The sequence below is a fragment of the Zosterops lateralis genome (assembly GCF_965231275.1).
Source record: "Zosterops lateralis genome assembly, chromosome: 21".
Taxonomy (NCBI): Eukaryota; Metazoa; Chordata; class Aves; order Passeriformes; family Zosteropidae; genus Zosterops; species Zosterops lateralis.
The window spans coordinates 3,141,471-3,165,057 of record NC_139781.1 but is presented as its reverse complement, the minus strand read 5'-3'; the positions used below and the strand labels follow the sequence as shown (position 1 = coordinate 3,165,057).

Here is a 23,587-nt window from a genome sequence, read left to right as displayed (position 1 = left end):
CTCTGTTGAACCGCATTTGGTAACCACGAGAAATCTCAAAGCTGCTTTAACATTTCCAGGAACTCACAGGTGGAAAGAGTGAAGTGCTCTGCTGGAATTGCACTGAAAAAGAGACGTGGGCAGATCCTATACATAGAAAGACAGAGAAACTTCATAAAGCAAAAGGTAAGTTTAATGATGGGGTTTTTGTTCAAGTCTCTGACTTTGTGAATAATGGATACTTGTTGGTAAAACCTTACAAATAACCTTAGCATTCTGTACCTGCAGGGTTAAGCGGTTCTTTTCTGATGATAGGCCCTTCACATAGTTTTTATGAGAGCCAGTTTTGGCATGTGCTTTAAATACACCTACACTGAATGTTGTGTATTCTGTAGTATTTTATGGCTTATAGAATTTAACCGTTGAGACCTCGTTTTACTTATTATCATTTTCTGAAATTTCTGCTTCATTATCCTGTTTTCCCCCTAGGTATTTCAGATATCTTGTTCAAAATTTTCCAGATGGAGTCATCCCAGTTCTTTATATAACATCATAATAAGAAGAGAAATTAATAGATAACGTGAATTTAAATTCATTGTAGTTTTTACAGGGTTATTACCTTTTTTGCTTTAAGCTGTTTCCACCTTACTAGATGTGCACGGTTAGTACAAGAACCTGTTGAATCTGTAAAGAGTTGCACATGACTAATGAACTTTAATGAAGGTTTTTTGTATTGCTTTTGGTATTTTTCCACTGTATAAGTGTGTTTTGTGTGGGGTTTATTTATTTTGGGGAAAATATAGGCCAGAATGTTTTCATGTTGTGTAAGCACCTTTGTTTTCATTCATGTACCTTATAGCAGAATTTTGTATTGTTTCATCACATAAATAAAATAGATTTTTTTTCTTTGATCTAAGGAAAAATCTCAAGGGTATTTAAAATCTCAAGTCTAACAGCTGAAAATAAAAGATAAATAGCAGAAGATACGTGTGCTACCAAAGATGAATAAATATGTTGAAAATCTCTCACAAAACTTTCTTGATTTGTAGAAATTTTGTCCCATATATTGGAACACATACCAGAAGACTTAATTTCTAGCAGGATGTAAATAAGGCTCTGTCATTAGCAATCCTTCTGTACTGTTCAGCCTTTTGTGTGATGACTGGTAAAGGGACTTTAGTAGGTTTTCTCAGGATTAAGATTCAAAGTGTACAGCAGCGAATATGAAAAAGAACCTCACATATTATCAACGCCAACAGGAAATTCTGCAACTTTGTGTTCCCTCTACTTCATTTCAATGCCTCTATATTAGCTTTTCTTAGGGTGTCGCTAAGTTTAATTTTTCGATAGAACGACTGCATAATTCCCATTTCAGAATGTGTTAACAGCTTTCTGTGGAGCTCAAACAATGCCTGGTGCATCATTTATAAGGACTTTGGTCTGATCTCATCTAGATAGGGCAGCATTGCTGTGCTCCTTGTCACATTCACTCAGCAGCTGGTTTTACAGGGCTCAGTACACAGCAACAGGGGCTGGAATATCTTGTGTCAAAATCAGGTCAAGGGACTTGATCAGCCACAGTTCATTTCCAAAGTGGGGACAGATGTGGCGCAGTATGTTCCAGGAAACTGGGGGTCAAAACTGAAATTTCAGCTGTTAATAACCCATGAAATACAATTCAATACAATTATTTGGATTGAATGGTCACTATTTAATAGTTGGCATTTATGAGAATCTGTATGGTGCTGACATTTGAACATACATTGCATTTTACTGTATTTTAGGACATCAAACTGTGTGAAATGTGATGCTGCAATTGTATTCTTTTGGCAGTAATTCCATCATCAGGGCTTCTACCAGCCTTCTATATTTTGCCCCGTTTGCCTTAATTTTACTCAGTCTCTGATTCTAACATTATAGTTAAAATAACACTTACATTTGCCATGCTGATTTGTATTTCTTTGTACTTATCATAAAAAAATTATAACTGTCTTAAGCTTGGTTCAGTAAACATATCATCAGGTTTTTTAGATGATTCTCTTATTACCAGATTTGTTACAACACGGTGTTTTCTGAACAAGTCTCTGAAAATTTGAATCTTTGGCTCTTACTTTTTTTACACACACCTTATCCACCACACCCTGCAGGTAGAGAAAACACGTCACTGATATCACTGTCAAGAATTTGGGCATTGTAAACAGTCATAGTCATAGATGGTTGGTGACTTAAGGTGGGTGACTTAAATAAAAGTTTTCTTGTGTCTGAGAAATATTTTTAGGAGATATTTTACATTGAAATAATTTTAAATAAATATTTTTAAATAAATAAAAAAATTTAAATAATTTTAAATAAATAAGATTTTTAAAATTATTTTAAAGAAATATACAACAGGCCAAAGCATTAAGTGTTCTCAGTAGTCTACAATGTACCAAACACTCCTAGACCCCTCCTGTCCCTCACACATGCAATGTCCTGCCTTGTCCTTTTCCCATTGGATCTTGCTGCTGGATTTTCCATGTGTTTGCACTTGGCATCAGCTGTGTGAGTATGAGACAGACCAGGTCTGCTGGTGGCTTTTATCTGCTGAGTGATTTATTTCTAAACTTATAGGTGGCGAATATTTAGAGACCATCCTGGTCCTTCTGCTTTTTTGAAGGTGAAAAGAAGGTTGCAGCTCCAGGCTGAGCCCCGAGCTGGCTGATTTAGAAACATCTTGTGTAGCTCTCCATAGCAATCTTTTCTGATTGAGATAGGCTTCATGCTGAGGTAATCTGCAGGGGAAGGAGAGCTTGTACTAATGAGCTCCCCTTCCCCTGCTGATTATTATGTCCAATCCACAGGCAGCTCTGCTGTATGTGGCTGAATAAAAGATTTTAGAAGATGAGACTGGTCAACACCTTTGTATGGCCACAAGTCCTCAGCCAGGGTTCGTATCTGCCCTCTGAAATGCTGAAAACTTTTTTAAAACTAGCACTCGTGCTATAAAGGGAGTGGGTATCTTCATCTAATTGATGCTGTCTGTCTAGCTTTATAATTATTTGGGGGTTTATTCTGTTTTCAGATGCAAGATCTTACTGCAAGTTTTAAAAAATCATAAAGAGCTACTTCTAAGAGATAAGTAATAGAATGTTGCACTACTAAACTAAAATATTAATGGCTTCTTTTGTTTCCTTAGTAAAATCTACTTCATACGACAGTTAAATTCTTTTCTAACTTTATTAATACATGCAATTTTTTTCCATTCAAAGCCTTTAGAATGTATTTCCTGTATTAAGCACATTTAATTTGGAGATTTTGTGGGAGGAAAGTGCAATGAATAATTATTTTGGAGATGCATCAAAAATGTTGACAGGTTTGAAATAAAGCATACTAGTTTCCTACTGAGATTCATACTTATTGTTATGTGATCTGCTGTATTATCTGTAGAGAATGTCTTTGTACATCAGAGAAACAAAAAAGACCTTCAGCAGGTTGTTTTATTGAACTCTTAATATATATGAAGACTCCTAAGGCCAGCACTTCTGCTACATTGTTGTCATTGAATAATAAATAATTGCTGTAGCTGCACAAGGGGATATGTAGCAATGCTGATGGTGGCAGTCTAGACCTGAGCTGAAGTGGATTATTTGAAACATAGAGCAAAAAGGTAGAGAGAAAGTCTCAGCAGAACAGTTTTGGGGCTAGAACCTGGTGACTAACCACAAGAAAGGAGATAACAGAAATTAGATCTAACTAAAAAATGATGTTATCTTTCTCAGTCCTTAGATATCCTTCATAACCTAATTATGAAACTGTCATATAAGCATTACTGAACATATTTTCAATACTCCTGTTAGGTCTGAGATGGTCTATCCTAATGTACAGATAGAAAGGGAGGGCACTGGAAGACAAGTGGCTTCATTCCATAAATGATGACCTGCCTTTTATCCCAAGGGAGGTGTGAATGCACTGGGCTTGGGAATAAAAGAAGGTTTTAGGGTCCATCTTCCTAATAAAGTGCCTCAGCCACATAAGGTTTTGAGGGTTTTAAGCAGAATTTACCTATTACACACATCTTCAAGGAAGAAAAGCTGTGCTTTTGTATTCTGTGCTTGTGCCTTTTTCTTGTCCTGTCTCTGGAAGTGAGTTGTGAGAGTGGGACACCTGCATGAGGGCTCCTGATCAGACACAGAGTCTGTCTCATCTGGATCCTCAGGTGATGCCCCTTCACACACTGTCAATGCTCTGGCCTGTTGCAAGCAACTCATTAAGCAGCGATGTGTGTTGTCTGTAGCATTTGTAAAGTGAAATGGAGTGTCAGATTATTAAAGTTTAACGAAATCTTGGGATTACTTACCAAATTAATAAATTAATAAAAATAATCTGTTCAAAGGCAATAGACTTACTCGAAAACAATAAAAAGAGATTCTGATCAGTCCAGCACTAAAAAGCCCCAACAAACAAACAAACAAACAAACAAACAAACACAATAGTTCTGTGAGTTTTTGTTGTTTACTCTGTGTAGGAATCTTCTGTAACGTGCAAATGTTGAATTTGTGAAACTAATTAGCACGTAAAGATCCAGCTGTAATAGTAATCAAAACTTGCTGGTTCAACAGACTGAGTTGTAGGGTTTTTAGTATCATCACATCCTGCACATATGGCCCACAGTTGAAGATCTGGAGCTGCTCATAGCAGCAAGTAAATGTTAGGGATTTTATAAGGAAGTATTTGTTGGTGGCAGTTGTGGAGTCAACATGTGGTCTGAATCTGACTTATGCTCCCAGTGCTGTTTGTGTCTGTGAGGGTGAAAAGGAAAAAGTGGCTGATAACTGCTCTCATTGCCCTCATACTGTATGAAAATGAGCCACAGAATTTTAATAATTTGTTGGCTGAGGTTCTTATTGGAGAGACCTTTTCTTTGGGAGTTTTTGTGTTGGTAAAAACTATGAACCTCTAGTAGTGTTAAGATGGAAGTGGAAGAACTTATGAAATAATCAATGTGGAATAATAAATGTAGATGACATTCCTGATGTGCTGAGAAGCATTTATCTCCCACATATATACTTTCAAAAATATCAGCCCATAATTTACAGTTGTCTGCCTTATTGATAAATACTTTTTTAAAATTTCTCCAGTCACTGCAGCCTTTGTCTCTGACTCCATAGGTTGTAAAGGTTGAGCAGGAAAGACATTGCAGGAAAGAAATATGAGAAATGTGTAGTTTTCAGTCACAGCTTTAGTCTTACTATTTCTTTCTTACCTGTATTTTTACATTACAAGATTCCGTTTAACAGAGTCGTTTTTAAGCTTTTTACCTTGCCTCTGGCCAAACTGAACTGCCACCCTTCCAGCATATGATTTAAGTTGTTCTTCACCTTGAACTTCATGATTATGTTCTCAAAGTTCACTGTTCTTTAACCTTCAGAATTCCTACAGACTAATTTAAGAATGTGTGAAAACTGCTGCAGATAGCATTAAAACTACTAGAAAAAATTCTCTCTGGTTCGTCCTTGACCTACATTCCATGCCTCATTAATTTAAATATGTAACCAGCATTTGCATTCTTAAAAATAAATTACTCCCTCAGGTATAGACAAATGGCAGTCACTTATAGAAGGGTTTGCCTGTGGATACTAAAGTGTGTCCTAACCATAGGAAATCACTGTAATGTCTTTTTTAGGCTACTTTGGATCTTTATCTGTATTATTTAATATATCTGAAACTGATGGGTTAATTGATGTCCACCATGGAACAAAAATACTGTAAGAAACTAGACCACATCTCCTGGAGTAACTCTTGCTTTCAGTGACTGCACATCTGAGTAACTGAACAGATATCATTTATACCCAAAATATTAAAGGGCAGGTTGTTATTTTTTGCTTAAATTAGTAATTTACTTAATTTTACATTGCCTAGTTAATATTATATACTTGCTTAGTTACTCTCAGAATGGTAAGGAATTTTTGAGGCTTATGGCTTCTAGAAATGATTTTTAGCTGAATTACTGTTTTAGCTATTTATATTAGTTGACTCTTTTATCCCAAATGATGAATAAATAGGGGGTATGCAATAATTCCTCTTTTCTCTAAGTTGTTGTTGTTGCCTTCCAACAGAACTCGTGAAAAATCTCATCCTTCCTTCTTATTCAGTGAGGCATTTACTTTTTCTTTGCTGTGACTGCATAATGAGTGCCTGCTGAGACAGTGTGTGTAACACAGATTTGTATGCATCAAAACCGTGGGAGCTCAGACTTTAATCATAGGTCTCTGTGCACATGAAAAAAAAAAAGAAGTTATGTGGGTATTCTGCTTATATTGTGGCATTCTCCTTGGGAGTTGTTATGCATTTCATATCATATTTTAAAAATAGATTTTCTTTAAAAAATTTGTTTGATTGCATGTTGGTATGTGACTCAATGTGAATCTCAGAAGAAATCTGGCCAGTTGAATTTATGATTTATAAATACAAAATTATAATCCATCATTCAGGAAAGGATTGATATTCTGTTTGTTTGGGGTTTTTTTTACACTTGTTGCTTGATAGTGCCCAAGCTTTTTGTATTTGCTCTTTGGCTTTTAAACAAAAACTTGACTCTGCTTGATGGTTAGCAGCTCTTCACAGGCTGTGTGTACAGGTGTGCTGTTCAGAGTCTGTCCAGGTGACTTCCACATTCTGCAGTTCTTTTGAATTATAGGTGAAAACCAGAAAATTTCAAAATCCCATTCTACCATGCGGCCTTACTCCTGCTGTCTGCATATGCTGATGTTGTTGTGAGTGTTGGGGGCTTTTTCCAGCCTGGTTGGATGCCAGTGTGTCTAAAGAAGTGACTCTCTGTTATTGTATCACTGTAATAGTGAGGGACCTCTAGTTTCTCAAAACTGAGAAAGTGAGTTCAGATGAAAGTTCAACTTTGTAAGAAAAATGAAGTTGAAAAAAACAAATCTGAGTGTGTTCAATGCCTATGGCTTCCCTGAGAAGTATCAATAAAGATGTCCTGAGTATCCCTGTCAGCCACGGAAGGCACCTTTCTCGACCTTACTGATTTCTTTGGTTAACAGGATTTAAAGAAATTAGAAAAAAAATAGCCAACGAATTTTGGTACTTAGCTACATTTCATGCTTTCTAAAGGATGGATTCTGCATTGTTTCTAAATTTTGTCCTTTAGTGTGTTGGTCTTGTTGAGGGGACAGACAGGGTACTCAGTCTGGATGACAGCCCCAGCAAATGCTGTGTGAAAAACTGATCAACTTATGGAGTCGGCAGGAAAATAACTACCAGAATCAGCAAGCCTCTCTGACAAGACTTAAATTACTTTAGCTTTTGTAAAAGCTTTTGATTACACAGCAGCTGCCAAGATCTAAACACCCCCACCCACTTCAAGGCAGTTTTTCTAGTTACACACTTGGCAACGTTTGTAATTTTTCGTCCACCCCCTAGGCATAATAGAAGGGTTTGCAATCTTTTTTTTTTTTTGTGGGAAGAGAGGGGAAATAGTGATATTTAATTGAGAGATACCTCTCAGAGGACAGCTTCAAAAACTGTGTGTGCAGATAAAGAAAATTCCCTTTTCTTTACATGCTTTGACAAGCAACTATTTTGATCTTCTGATGCCATTTATTTGGGAGCTGACTGCCATATAGATGTTGAGCAGGTAGAAGCAGGTAGTGAATTAGTACTTTCCTCACTAATATCACTTTGTTATTTTACTTTTTTATAGTCCAACTACATTTTCACAGAAAGATATGTACATATTCTATTAAGACATGAAAGATTTATAATTGACAATAATGAGTTCCTAGTTAGACTGTGTGGTAGGAAATTGAAACACCTGTTAGGAAATTTTATTCAGGCATTGAATTACACCTATTATTTTTTTTTTTTTTTTTTTGGTCAGATTTATAGAAGCTTGTATTTTCAATGCCTAGAAGCGTCTGAAATTAATACTAATATAGTAATGACAGACAAATACTATGACTCAGTTAACATACAGTGCATTCTGGTGTTACTTTAAATATTAGTGTTATTACAGGAAAGTTACTGTTGGACCCCAAGTGAAAGCATTTGCAGCAGATAACAACTTCAGATGTTTATTTATCAAAGGAAAGCCAAGCTCTCAGCCAGTCCCTTTTGGAGCAGTCAGGTTTCATTAGCCTGTTTGATATCTCACAGATTCTTGTCTAGCTACAAATGCCTTCATGTTGAAGAGAGTAAAAGAAGTGTGGGTTTATTCTCCCACCTAAATTCACAGGATGAAAGCTCCTGTGTTCAGAGATCCACTGCCTGGAGCAATGCAAGGAGAGAAGTTTAAGCTCATAGAACTGCAGTTTGCTTAAATAAAAAAAAAAAAAAAAAGAAAAAAAGAAAAAAAAAAAGGAAAAAGTAACAGCTTTTGATCATATTAAAGATGCATTTATTACTGCTGTGCTTTAGGGATTAAGAGAATGTTATTCTAACTTGTGCACAGATCTGTGTTTTCTGTGAAAAACTTGCTTTGTAATTTATGCACTGTCATTTTTTGGGGAGAGCACTCAATGGTGTTGCAATGTGCAGATATGTTTTGACTACATTTTAAGGGGAAAAAAAAAGAAAATGAAGGTGACAGGATTTTTTTTCCTTAAGCTAACATGTAAATTAATCACCTTTTGAGGTGATTCTTTGAAAATTTTAAGCCATTTTAATACAAGAACCTTTCCTGACTTAGTACAATGGATGAGTGAACCCATTGTCAAAACTGCATTTACTATAATATGACATCCTTTTAATATCTTTGTCATTTTGTCATCAAATTAGGAACACATGCAAAAAGCTAATGAATACACTCAGTACTGAAGTGTATTTTCTAAGGGTGAAGTTTTCATTTCAATGAGAAAAAAAAAATTAGAGCTCTGAACTTTAACACTGTGGCTCCTCCATTTCTAAAATTCCCTTTAATAAGGAAATATCTTGTGAAATTTGGCAGATTTGTCCTTAGCTATGAGATAAAAACTGTACATAAACGATAATATCCTGTTGTGGTTGGTACCAAATTAGCTTTTATTGCCACTGAGTAGAAATGTGTAGTCTGGCTGCTCATAGAGTTCATGCTTGAAATTCCAGGAATAACAATATTGAAGTAGACACTTCAAAGGGGGTTATTCATCATCAGAAAGCTTTTTGACTGTTTGCTGACTGTTGATCTTCCCACTTTTCTACATTTTGCAGTTTTCTTTGAAATCACAAAAGAGGCACATACTTTGTAAAGACTGTATTTTATGCTTAAAAGGCAGGTGCTCTGACTAAATCATCATTTTGTAATTAAGAATTACTATTAGAAAATATGGATTACTTTAAATGTGAAGGAGGGATGGCTTCTAATATCTCATGAGGAAGTATTACAGTCATGCTTCACATCTTTGTTTATCGATCTGTGTGTCCCATACAGTGCTTCTTACGTAAACAGTAACAGAATGATGCATCTAACACCTGTACCAGTATTGTCTGATAAAATCACTTACCACTGAATTCTCAGGACCCTCTGTTAGGTAAGTTTCTAAGTTTGTCATGGTTTAAACTCAGCTTGCAGCTCAGCCCCAAGGGCCACTCGCTGGAAGAGAGGATCAAAAAGGTAAAAGTGAGAAAACTGAGTTTGTGATGAAGGATTTATGTGATTATTGAAGAGGCATGCATGGGAGTGACATTACTATTCTGTGAGTAGATGGAAATGCCTGTAGTCTTCATATTTCTTTCATCCCGGTCAGTTCATACATGATGTAGGCACGGTACTGAGCACAGCACAGGAGTCAATTCCTGTAGGTACTGAGCATGTGTTATTCCCCTTATAAGCCTTAGTGCTTAAATTAAAATGTCAGTATCAAGTGTGACAGTGGTTTTTTGGAGCAGAAGTTTGGGAACCAGTCTGTGTCAAATTGAAAGTGTGCTGAATATTTAGATACGTGAATTATAATAATCAGTCTTGTCAACTTTGTGAGGTGCTGGATTTAATATTCCTAGTTTTACAGACTCTGCAAGGGATCCTGAAGAATTTTTTTTCAATAAAGTGTAGGTCCTTAGTTTATTAGCCCAATATCAAGTTCTGAAAGAGTGACTTAATAGAAGAAAGGAAAGCATAGCAATAGCTTTTAATGAAATGTCTTGTAATAACCTTATGGATATTGTATTCATTTTGCTTAGGTGGCAAAATGAACACATTCTTAATTCAGAGACATGAATTACATGGCATGTACTTATTCACAAGACTGGTTCAGGAGAAGATGTGAAATGAACATCTTTATTTTTTATACCATCACTACTTTTATTCTGATACATATTTAATATAAGCAGTGATTAAGGTGAAAATAGATACTGGTTAATATCTTAATGATAGAAATAACCCTTCTTTTGAAGCAGCTGAAGCTAATATAGTTTGCCTTTTCCCCTTACTTTCAGGCAATATTTTAATGGCAATCCTCATGCTGAACTTGGATCTGCATTAATTGAAAAGATTATAACTTTTTCTGTTTTAGCAGTATTTCCCTCATGCTGTTTTTCCTTTCCTATTTAGATCTTGATGCTTTTCTGCTTTCTGTTGTTTTTGTTGTTTTTTTTTTTAAATACAGAAATCAAGTGTTTCTAAATTAGATTTTATTCACTGTGTTTTAAAACCCCAGTGCTGGGTGCTTTCACATAGGGTCCTTGATTGTCAAGAGCTTATAGTGAATATCAGGAGAGACAGAAGTTAATCTCTCCATTTTGAGAATTAATTTGCTATCATATTCTTTATTTTAATGTTTTGATTATGCCCTACTTGGTTAGTCTTAAGATAAAGAATAAACACACTCTCACCAGAGTTTATCTTTCCTTAACATTTTTTGCCTCAGTTACCTTGTGGTGAACAGCCACTCTTATTTCTGCTTGCTCTTAAAACCTGTGCTCTAAGGACTTGAGCTTTTACAGATTTCTATTATTAACCTGAGTTTTATTTCCCTGTCTATGAATTTACCTGCATGGAAATGCTTGTGTGCACTTCTATGATACTCAATATAAAGCATGTGAAACAGGAAAATTGTACATTGGTTTTGCTGTGCATTAGAGCATGGATTCCTTGTTCAGAGAACATCTCTCTCTTTTTTTGAAGCATATGATAAATCTGACTGTGCACTTCATTTGGTCTTTGAAAACAAAGTGGTTTCCTCTAGACGTGAGTAGGTTTCATAATATTGGATGTGAAGCAGTTTGAATAGAGGCTGTTTTTAAACTCTTGTCTCTGTTATTTTAATGTCTCCAAAGCTTCTGTGTCCCTTTCCTCAGCTGTCAATGCCTTGAATTCTCCTGGGTATTATGAGAAATCAATCTACTTTGTTTCCAACACAGCAAGATGCAAGCAAGAAATTAAAAGGTTTCTAAGAGAAAATATTCGTGTTGGAGGTCTCTACACTCAAATGTTATATTCTGTTAATAGCTGTGTACCTAGTTAGCCCAACTTTGATTCAAGGTGCAGTTGGAGAGAGAAAAATTGAATTGAGAAAGAACATTTAAAATTAAAATTAATCATACCAAAGAAAAGGACAAAATAGTTTTATTTAAATATATTCATGTATACACATGCATACATAAAACAGTTAAGCAGAAAATGTCTAACTGGTTTGGTATTGAAATCTTTTAGGAAAAAAATTCTTCTGGAACAGTATTTTCTCATAATCCATTTCTGCTAAAGACAAGGCACAGGTATAAAATCCATTTAAACATTTCTTGGTTATCTGTTTAATTTTTCCTAATTTTTTTTATTGTTTTGAATAATATATTGATAACCTGCAAAGAGCCAGATAAGACCTGTATGTGGTTCACAGCTCTGGGAAGTAAGAATTCTGTAAGAGAAACTCAGGATTAATTTTTTTTCCTTTATTTAGTATCTCTTTATGAGCTCCTTATGAATATAAGTTTGCTTTAGAACATTGTTCTCTCTTCAGATACCCTCCACTCTCATGGGCAAGTCACCGAAGACCCGATTTAGTTTCTGACATTCCTTAGGTAAAAAGTAAGAAAGAAAAAGACCTAAAAACAATGGTTATGACAAGACTAAATCTTTTAATGTATTTTATAATACTAAAGTTTACAAAGTTAATGTTTAAAAGCCTTTTGCAGCTTCATCCTGCTGCTCCACACAGCCCTGGGACGCCTGAAGGACTGAATGGATATAACTCTATGCTTAAGACAGGGCAGCCTCTATTTCTTTTTTGTAAAATTAGACCTGGACATACAGAAGTGTTCCATTTTTGTTTGTTTCTAGGGTGTTGTGACAGCAGATTCTTTGTTCTTTTCTCCAAACTGCTGACTCATGGAAGTGTCTGTGCTGTCATGGCTCAGGGAAGCTGAAATGGAGCATTGGCAGCCAAAGAAGGGAACAGCTTTAGCCAGGCCTTCCTCTCTACCAAGGGACTCTGACAGGCATCACTTCTCCTTGTGTCTTCCCCCAAGTCTGCTTCTCTTAGCTGAGCACTAATTAAGCAGGGCTCTTCCTTTTTTGTTCCTTCTTTGAAGTCTCGTTTGCCTCTGGGAGAGGCTGATTAGGTACCCAAAAGCCCATGAGCTCCTTCCAGACTCATATAATGGGGTGTGCAAACCCTGCATTGTGCCACTGCAAGATCATCCCATTGGGAGCAAAAAGGACAGAAAGGTTATGGAAATCAGACTAATAATCTTCTGCCCCTTTCCAGTGTTACACGCATCCTCTCATCTGTACAGTCTGTCAGGGCTCACTGTGAGCACCCCAGCACCAGCAGAGCAGAACCCATCTGTAGGGCCTGATTGTTAGAGCTCCTGATCACAGATTTCTTCCCACTGAAGGGTAATTCAGTGTAGGAGTGAAACTTCACATAAGGAAAGTTTCCATGAATTTTAAGAATGGTTTAAAGTGCTGTAAGTGGCTGTTCATTGTATCTGAGTTAATGCTATGGCCTTTTTTACTCTTCTCTCCTCTGCTTTATTTGTCCCTTTCAGCTTTGCTGACAATACCAGGATAGAGTTAGTGGGGAAATTTAGGGGTAAAGAAGTTTGGGATCATCTTAAGCAGACACCATGTATCCAAGTTCTTTTATAGATGTTTTACGTATAGTATTGCCTCTTCTTTATACATTCCCAAGTGATTTAAATGCAGGGTGAGTGATCTCCTTTGGGGAGACTCTGGACTCCTCACCCTTATGTGTGCTGATTATTCCACTGTCTTGAGAATTCTGCTAAGAACTGTAGAAATTAAATTAAAATGTGGTCACTGTTTGCTCAAGTGTATCTTGTATGCCATGGGATGCTACTGAAGAAAGATCTACAAGCATGATCTTCTCAGCATTTATACTTCTTTCCTTTCCTCTTATAAAATGCCTTTTTCAGCTTACAGTGGCAGATTATTTATTTACAAATATATGACAATCCTTTTCCCAAGGTTTTGGTTTCATTACTGAGACTTTAAGACAAAATTTGTACATTCTTTCTAGGTATACAACATAAGACTGCTCTGAAACTATTTCATTACATCCATCACTTCCTTGAATGCTATTTCTACTGTCTGAAAAATAGATGATGGGAATGAATCTTCAGAACCTGAAGTTGGTAAGCAGTGAACATTTTCAGTGCCTTATTTTATATTTTGTCTGTAAGCAGTAGAACTTTGTTTGACTTTGCTGTATTCTTTGTATTAATTCATGATAAATCCACCTAAATTAGCCCAGTATAAGTCAAAATAGGCTGAAGAAATAGTGCTTGTGCCGTGAAGCAGCATGGCTCTGCTGCCACTGACAGTGTCTGCTTAGTGCTCTGCAGGGCCATCCAGCTGGAACAAAAAGGTAAGAGTTTGGGAAGTACTCTGCTAAAAAAAAAAAAGTTGAGTAACAAATTATGACTTAGTTGTTTTCTGAGGAGTGTGTGGCACTGTAGCTGGAGCAGTCAGTAGCAGAGGGTAGACATGCAAGTAGTAAAATAATGTAGAGCTTCTGAATTGTGCTACACAAACCCTCGAAACTGTCATTCAATGTGAACAGCAATTTGCATTTTTCTGTCTTTCTGCTTAACACTTCAATAGGATGTGACACGATTTTAGACAACTGGGGAAAGCAGAGATTCTGACTGAGAGTGGAGTGCAGAATATTTACAAAACCAGTTTTTTCAACCCCTGGATGAAGATTGTCCAGCCAGATGAGCATAATTTACGCAGAAAGTAAAATGTGCTATTTGTTGAAAGCTCTATTCTCTGCTACCAAGCTTGAATGATATATTAAAAGAAGAGAAAGAATTTCACTGCACATTTTAAAGTCAGCGTTAGGGATACAACTGTACAAATAGGAGAGGCAATCCACTGGCTCTGGACCTGTGTTCTGTTTTCTCTTCAGTGTAGGAAAGTGGTGAATCTTTTCCCCTAGTTTTAATGCCAGCCATTGCCAAATACTCTGATTTCTTCTCATACAAAAAAATACACTTAGACATTTATGCACTTATTACTTATTTCCCCACATATATCCTCTGGTGATCTTTTGTTGTGTGTTTGTACAAGCAGTAGTAAATATATTCCTGTGCTTACCTTGTAAAGCTGCTTACCTTATGTGCATGGCATTTCCAGCTGGAGAGAACTTGTTGTCAGTGCCTCAGGCTGTTGTTTCTCTTTCTTGCTTCTACAACTATCCCTGTAAACAAGAACTATGTCTACATTTTTATATTTAAATTTTGCCAGAGGGCTTTTGTATTCCAATGGCAAGGATCTGTAGTTGGAACAGACCTCTAAATATATTACATAAATGAAAAGTATCATATATGATTCTGTGACTGAGTGTTTAATTATTTTATGTTTGTGTTTTTTTCTACAGGCAGGTGCTTCTAGTACACTAAATAAATTTTTATTTTTGCTTTTTAAAAATGTTTTGTGTTTGAATAATGCATCTACTCTTAGAATTAATAACAGTGTATTTCAGACTATCTCCTTTGCTAGACTCTTTTATCTGTGCAGGTTGTGGCATACACTGCACTCCTGTCCAAGTGACCATGATTTTAACTGTTCAAAGCATTGGAAGCAGCAGCTCCCTGTTCATATCTCAGCTTGCTGTAAGCTGGACAAGCATCCCTGAAGCACAGACCTCAAGGCTGTATTTGGGTATTTTTATTGTATTTGGATAAAATAAAATTTGAATAAAATAAAAATTTTTATCAATAAATCTATTTTATTGTATTGTATTTGGGGTCCAGTTTAACCTGAGGGATCTCGTGGAAATGCAGTGTCATGGTGCTTTAGGCTTTGCCAGAGTGTGTGTATCCATACATATCCTGCTGCCTGGACGTGAGTCAGACTCAGCTGCACTTCCAAAGTTTTCCACTGTAACTGTAAAAGGGGACAACCAAATTACAGCTGAGGCAGCAGAGGCTTTTGCAGTAGTGATGTGAACAGGCTCCAGGGCAGAAATGCTCACAAGAACAGCTGGGTGGTTGGACATATGTTGAACATGTGAAAGTCTGTCTGGAGAAAATGGTAGCAAGGAGATCTTCTGACTGTGTCTCTTAAAGGATAAAAGAGAGGAGGTTTGGGGTATGTGTGTTAACTCTATTTCTGTATCACTGGATTTTGTACTTCTATTCACTCTTTTCAAAAATTTTTATTTCAGTTCTTAGAACTTTTGTAAATATATTTTCAATATATGAGAACAGTTAAATTACATTGTAGATCTCTGCCTTTAATTTTTTTTCTGGTTTATTCAAAAGGTTATTTTTTAATGAAAAATATCTGTATTTTATGGAATATACTGGCTGTGACCGAATTCCACTTCAATGATTTGAAACATTTTCATTATGTTTAGTTTGTTTCTGGAGGTTCTGAGCTAGTTCCAGATCCAGTATTAAATCTTTCCAGTAGTACACTCCCTGACTAGCCTGAGATATTATCCTAAATATTTATAAGAGAGGAAACTTTTCTAAATCTTAGAAGATTTGAAGGATAATCACAAGATTTGGAGATGAACACATTTAATTCTCCATTGAGCTTTTGGGTTTTATTTCTAAAGCAGCAACAGAAATTTTAGAAAATCATAGACCCACAGGATGGCTGAAGTGGGCAGGCACCTCTGGAGAACAACCAGTCCAACCCTGCTCAGAGCAAGGGCAGCTACAGCAGAATGTCCAGGACTCAGGTGTGGTTTTTTCTTGGAATACTTTTCAATATTCCAAGAGCAGAGGCCACAAGCCTCTCCGGGGAACCTGTTCCTCTGTTTGATCACCCTTTTCTTAGGTTTAAACTACATTTTAACAGTGTTGAATGGAATTGATGGAATGGTAAAGTTATGGAGCCTTTCACTCTCAAGTACCGCTTGGTTTTTATTAACATCTAAATGTCAATCGTAGTCTTGAACTACATTTAATATTCAAATGCAGATTTCTGCCTCTGCTGTGGCTATTCTGAGCATAGATACTGGCCACTGCATCTTCTAGAAGGAAATTGCTATAACAATATTTTTTTTTTCTCATGACAATGCATGTTTTAAGTCTTGATGTATTTAAAGATTATTAAATCATTGGCATGCTTACAAGGAGTTTTAATATCAGCATTTCCATACTTGCAATGAAAACAATTTTCATGCAGCCATGCAGATCTACTCAGCATTAACACAGGAAATCTCCAGTAGATGGGAATGCAGCCCCAGTGTCCTGATTACCTCTTACCTTGAACTTGCTGACAAACAAATCAAAAAAGAAATTGTCACAGTATTGTACAAAGTGGTTCTTAGCATCAGTTCAAAGAAATGCGAAATCTGACTGTGCAGAATAATGTAAAATCTAGGCATACCTTTTCTTAGCAGAAATTATCCAAAACTCAGTTAGAAATTTGGAGGCCTCCCACACAGAAAGGACATTGATTTGTTGAGGCAAGTCCAGAGGAGGCTACCCAGGGGGTAGAGGTATGGAGCATCTCTGCTGTGAGATGCCCCTTTGTACAGGGACCTGTGGTGACAGGACAAGGGGCAGTGGCTTCAAACTAACAGCCAGTAGCTTTGGATTAAATGTTAGATAAAAATTCTTCCCTGTGAGGATTGCAAGGCCCTGATAGAGGTTGCCCAGAGAAGCTGTGGAGGCCCCATCCCTGAAAATGTTCGAGGCCAGGCTGGATGGAGCTTTGAGCAACCTGGAATGTTCTCTGCCCATGGAGGTGGGGTTGGAAGTGGATGATCTTTGAGGTCCCTTCCAAGCCAAACCATTTTATGGTTCTATGAAAATACAGTATTTTGTAATTTCTGTGTATAGACAACACTGTGCTCTTTGTATACCTAAATTTTGTGTGTGTTGAAATACTTCTCTTGGAACTGAAGTATTCAGTCATGGTTTAAAAATAGGCTGCAGTTGGTACTACCATGTAAGTTGTCAGCCCAGATTTATATTTTAAATTTACATTATTTCCTCTCTTTTTTTTTTCTTCCATATGGCTTTGCTACATAGTGAGATGGGTGAGCAGAATAATGATAGAAGAGCAATTTGTATGGCCAGCCCTTAACGCTGTTTGAGTTCTTGCAGTTAAAGCCGAAGCCATTAGATGGTGCCATGCTGTAACCAGAATTTTCTCCTCATCTGCTTCAAGCCAGCTGTGTGTTCTATCTGGCACGATCTTAAATGGCCAAGCCTGTTCTTTCTTCTGGGGCACTGCCTTGCATTGGTCAGCCTCAGTCATTATGCGCAAAACCGAGTCAATAAATTAAATCTCCAGGATTTTTTTTAATATTATTATTATTATTTGTTTCAATGAAAAGACTGCACCATCCTGAAAATCCAACAAAAGGGAAGGCAGTGGCAGGACAGATTTACTGCCCCTTTTTCAGTTGAAAGCAGTGTGCAATCTAAATGATTTACTTGTTTGCTAGCCCTGCGTGGTGCTGTCTCCTGGGTTATCATTCACCTAAATGGCCAATGTAGTACAATGAAAATGATAGTGCAGTTACAAATTCACAGCAATTTACTGGTTAGAATCTCAGACTGGTAAATTATTTAATTTCCATTTTTTCACTTACTGCTCAAGGTTGAAAACTTAGACGTGGGATGCTAGAAGATGGAAAAGAATTTAGCAGCTTTGGAAGCTCAAATTGTTAAAATTGTGGTGATAATAGGGTGGGCTTTTTTGTGAATGTAGATGTAATAGACTTAGGCTTTTGTACAGCATCTGACTTACTACTGTGTTCCATTCTGATAAAAAATTAACACTCTACAATATCAGCAAAGCCCATCTGAAGTGGATTAAGTGCTGGCTAACTGACAGTTATCAAAAAGCAGTTGTTAATTGGGAATCATCATGTAAATGGAGAGGTTTTTACCATGTTTGTGTGGGGATGGTAGGAGGTCTGACTCTGCATTTTTGCACATGAATGATAGAGATAAAATCATCGTGGGTATCTAAGGGTGATGGAAAAATTGTTTGGGTGGCAGGTCATGCCCTGGTCAGGGCAGCCATGAAGAGCAGTTTGTGTTGCTCTGTGACCTCAGACTGTGCAAACAAATCTACCTATTCATTTAGTACAGACAAATGCAGACTCAGAAAGCTGGATGGGGAGGAACAGGCAACACAAGATGTGTAAAAATGGGGGCTGTGTTCTGAGAAGTGAAAATGGAAAATCCATAGGTGAATTGGAATGATAGTATTGAGACTGATTCAGTTTAAGTTCTTGTTCTTGGAGGAAGATTTTTCCCATTTCCATTGGCATGTGGCCATGGGCCACCCAAATGGGGGATAACTATTTTCTTTGGTAGGTCAGTTTTAAGCGGGATCAGTTCCCTTATCTGACTGAATGTGTAGTCTCATAAGCTCTTGTGCTTGGCATAGTTGGGAGCTAGGGAATAATTGGATTGCTTTTTTCAGTGGAATTCATAATTGATTATGAAAGCAAACCCTGTCACCACACAATTCAGCAGCAGCTCCCACTAGGAAGCCTTGAATAGTAATACTGCAGAGTAATGCAAAGGAGCCAGGGAAAGGATTTTATAGCTATATAAATGTATAGATATACAGGTACTGCAACAGTGATATCACTGCGATGGCAGTTCTAATTTTATAAGATTTTAGTCTCAATCCTGATTCAGTGATGGGAGTAAAGCTTTGCAGGAGAGAGGCTTCAAACTTTAATACCTGAAGGATGCCAGAGAAGGACTTTATTACAATGCCTGTGACAGTCTGACCACTAACAAAGTTCATCTTGCAGCAGGACTGCCTGAATCAGGATGACATTTAGCAGTATGCTGACTGCATGTCCACCAGGCCATAAATAACACAAGTCTGGCTGCAGCAGGATCCATGCACAGCAGCTGGACATGCACAGGTGCTTTCTGCAGGTCTCTGATCAAAATGCAGGTCTTGCCAATCAGAAAAATACTGCTGATCTCAGAACGTTTGAATAAAGGTTTGGTGAAACTCTTGAAACAAGTTCAGCAAGGTCATTTCATGTGCTTTCAGGTTAATCCAGAATATGTAACGTTACCTCTAACAAAGAGATAACTTATGTGTTATCATTTTTCATCAGCTATCAAAAAGCTATTTCTGTGAGTTTTCTTTGCATCTTCTTTAGATCTGCATTGAAGACAGTATGACAGTTCCTACTGCCTTTTCTTTCTTCATATTTCATATCCGACGAAGAAGAGAATAGATTCAAGGTGCCATTGTTAGGCTTTATTTCCTTAAAAACTTGAAGATAATAAATACTTTGATTTTTATTTATTATTTATTATTTTCCTGTTTGGCTACCAAACATTTTGATAAATGTGCATATATAGAGAGAAGCAAAATAAAAAGGATTGAATAGGTCAAGTTTTGGAATGTGTATATTAATTAATAATATTCCACTTGTGATGACCTTGCTTCAGAAGTTGTCTAGGACAGGCTTAATGAGCTTGGTCCACTCAATTTCCAAATTACAAACCCAAACCAGGGTCTGGCCCAGTTTTCCATAAGTGACAGGTTCTGACAGGAGAGGGTTGGTCGCTGAAGCAGAGGGACCCTGGGGGCCAGGACTGAGGTGCCTGGGCAGAGCTGCAGGGAGAAGGGACAGTGCTTGCCTAATTCTGGATGCCTCTGAAGTTGGAAAATTGAGCTATTTCTTTGTCTCAGCCAAAGGTGCTAAATGAATCTGAGAGTTGTGACTGCCTTTTCCAACGTTTTTACTTTTATTCTGTTACGTAACCACAGAATAGTGGTGACAAACTGAATCTCACTAACAAAAAAAACTTTCTAAGAGAAGAAATTCACACTTTCCCCTGCATTTCATGGCCAGGCAGCCTGTGTACACTCAGGGAATTGTTGGGGTGCACCGTGTGTGACCCTCAACTTAAATAATTGTCCTCTTAAGCTTTGAAACTTAAGATACTTGATTAAAAAAAGTCTTTATAAATTTGAGGGGATTTCCATGTGGGGTTCGATGGATCCAATTGTATTAAATTATTAAAGTTGTAACAGATTACATTCCTTATGTAGAAGTGAAGGAGGAGGATTACATCACAAAATTCTTGCTTTCCTTATAATTTGTAAGATCTAAGAAATGCAGAAGGAGGCAGTGCATTTAATACTCATATTATGTGATTATTCTAACAGTTGTTTGTGATGTGGTTGTCTTGACTGCTTAGATTCTGCTTGTTTGAGACAATAGCTAAGCATCTGCTAGTCGCAGCAGAATCCTACAAAATAAAGACTAAAATTTTACCTCAGCTGACACCAATCAGTGAGGCAGATGCTGCAGAAACACTGAAGACTATTTTAACATTGTTTTAATTGCATGTTAGAAGTCAATAGTGTTTTCTCAGTGGGGCAGTGAGTTAAAGGCATAAAAAAAGAGGATTTTTTTTGTTAACTATTATTCTTTTGTTCTTGGGGTTTGTTTTTTTTTGTTTGTTTTTAATTGCTCAAATGTTGTATGTCTTGCAAACTGTGCTAGTTTGTTTGGAATTACTCAAGGCAATCTGGGAATGCACTGTAATGCTCACGGATTTGCTATGACCAGTGTGAGCACACCAGCTTTTCAGCCTAAAGTTGGAATTCCTTAGTATAACACAGTACTCCCATTGGCAGGGATCCTTCCCATCAGGATTTCAGTTTGAAACTTAATTTAAAATATTACAGGTTTTAATTTAAATAGACCTATGAAACAGTAGTTGTATTTTAGAGTACAAGAAATGAAATTTTAGAAAAATTTTAGAAAAATTTAGAAATTTTTTGTTAGGAAGCATGAATTTTAAGATGAGTTTCATATTGGAGCAAATAATTTTGTGAACACAATGTCTATGAGAGATGTGAACTCTGATAACGTTTATGAGCTCTGGAAGCTGAAACTGATGACACCACCAACTATCGACTGCGAGGGCTATATCAGATACAGATAACTGTTGCAATTAGAGGAAACAGAAAACGTCTTATTGAATAAGAGCAGCGAGTTCTCTGTATTCCACTGCAGCCACTTCCTCCTTTCAGTGCTCTTGACAGAAAGCAGCCCCTGCCAGCGAGAAATCGCGGGGGTTTTCAGATGAATAATTCTGACATCACCAGCAGCCTCTCCCAGGCTCTGCTGCAGGGGCTGGGCTTCCCTCACTACTCTGACAACACATTTCTAGCGCTTCTAGAAAAGAACAGAAACTAGGGAAGAAAGGAAAGTCGTGTGCCTCGATCTCCACGTCAGAGGGGGGGCTGGTGATGTCAGTGCAGCTGCTGAGTTTCTGGGGGGAGAAGCTCACAGGCACTGCTCTCATTACACTCGCAGGAGATGTGGCAGGACAAATGAACTTGTAGAACAGGGTAAAAATCCAGCCTGTCATTTCTTTCTAAGTGCAGCATTTGTAAATTCCCACATGAAGCTCTTTTGAGAATGAAAAGTTCCTTTAACACAACACAGTCTATTCCGAGGGTGAGAAATAAGTGCGCTTGTAATAACAAGGGATTCGTACCATGAGAATCAGCAAAGAAAATATGTAAACAATCTGAGAATAGATAGATTTGATGGACAAATAAAATATCTTTTACTAACCAATAGAATAATTAACAAGAAAACCATTAACCAATTAGAAGTTGCCCTTGAGGTTTGTAAAAACTGTATAAAAGGCAGCATGAGGCCATAAGAAAGAGCCTGCTTGTATAAATTCACTCTCCTGAACTTTTATGGTGTCACTCTGTGTGTCATGACTGCCCTAACAATGACAGGTACTTACTTGGTAAAGTGATGAATAAAAATGATGGGGAATTGCATTTACTTTAAAAAAAGCATTATATTCCAGTGCCTCCCAACTGACTTGAAAAAGTGTATTTAGAGAAAAAAAAAATACCACAAAGTTCTGGTGACAGTAAAATTTTTATCATTGTAAAACTCTGCTTAATTTTATTAATATAAATATTATCTTTTTATTAATAAATACATGCTACAATTCAGTGTATTAGTAAAGTATGGTGTGGGAAAGCTAGAAAATTATCCTGGTAAATCAGGTTGATTATTTAGTTATTGCAATATAATTATTTATTGTAATATAATTTGAGGGCAGACTTCTCCTGATGTGAGGAACCAAGCAATTATATGTAAACATGTTGAAAAGTATGGGGTTAGTGACAGAAAAGAAGGCTCCACTGTCAAGACTGGTAGCCTTTGTTTGCTAATCATTACTTCAGGATATTTTAGATTATAAACATTCTTGGAAGAAAATCTTTGTTGACTGCATTTCTGTTCTCTTTTTACTTTTTTTTTTCTTTTTCCCTCTGACTCAGTCTATCAGTTTCCATTTAGTTAGGCAGAAAATTCAAGTAAACAAAACATTCCAAGAACAGCTCAGAGGTACATGCCTCTTCTGAAATACTGTGAAATTAAATTTGTTCTTTGTTTAAAGGCAAGGCCTTCTAAAGAATGAGTAAATTGTAGACATTCTAGAGTGTCATTATAACCATTCTAGAAGAAATAGTTAAAATGTATTAAAACTGGAATACAGGTCTGTAAAAAACATTTAGTTACAAACAGCAAATAAATATGACCAGGCAATGTGAGGCAACAAAGCTACTCATGCTCCACAGCAGGACAGATGTTTGGGTTTAGTGAGATAATATTTACTGATAGGAACTTACCTCTGTATACACATGTAAACCCTTTTACAAGAAGTTTATTCACTTGCTTTTCACCAGGGATTTTACTGGCACACTCCCAAGACGAATTGAAGCCTGTGGATCAAAGCCCAGGAGTTAAGATTCAGAAATGCAGACTGTAGGATTTATTTCACATGAGCAGTGTGTGTTGGGAAATCCTTGAAGGCAGAGAGGAAATGGTGCACAATTCATAAACTATCCCACCTACCTGCCCCTTACTACCCCCACTACTCGTGTTCTTACCAGGTCCCATCAGAATCTCTGAAAACATGACCCAGTTAATTTCACTTTATAATTCAAGTGTCTTTTATTGACTCTTCACAGTGTCCACTTATAAAGACACATTTGGATTATTTTACCACCAGAATATATGGTACCAGGAAAAGAAATAGAAGCATTTGCCAGGAGCTGCCCAAAGTGGTACAATCTAATGGAAACTCCTCTGCAGCTTTCCCTAAGGGTAATAAAGTTGTGAAGAGGAAACTTCTTCTCATTAATATCTCAATGCAAAAGAAATTTGGACAGAGATGGTTAATG

The 23,587-nt window shown here is 36.9% G+C and overlaps 1 protein-coding gene across 3 annotated transcripts in view; it reads left to right on the top strand.

The window, feature by feature from the left end:
* The window catches only part of MAMLD1 (mastermind like domain containing 1), a 245,354-nt gene that overhangs the window by 1,070 nt on the left and 220,697 nt on the right, over positions 1 to 23,587 (top strand). The window contains exons 2-3 of one of the 3 annotated variants that reach the window (XM_083876310.1): positions 60 to 165; positions 13,428 to 13,542. The gene's annotated coding sequence lies outside the window, so the exon portion shown is untranslated. Of the gene's footprint in view, positions 1 to 59; positions 166 to 9,379; positions 9,483 to 11,590; positions 11,665 to 13,427; positions 13,543 to 23,587 lie in introns of those variants that run through there. The other 2 variants (XM_083876312.1, XM_083876311.1) reach the window with 2 other exon arrangements.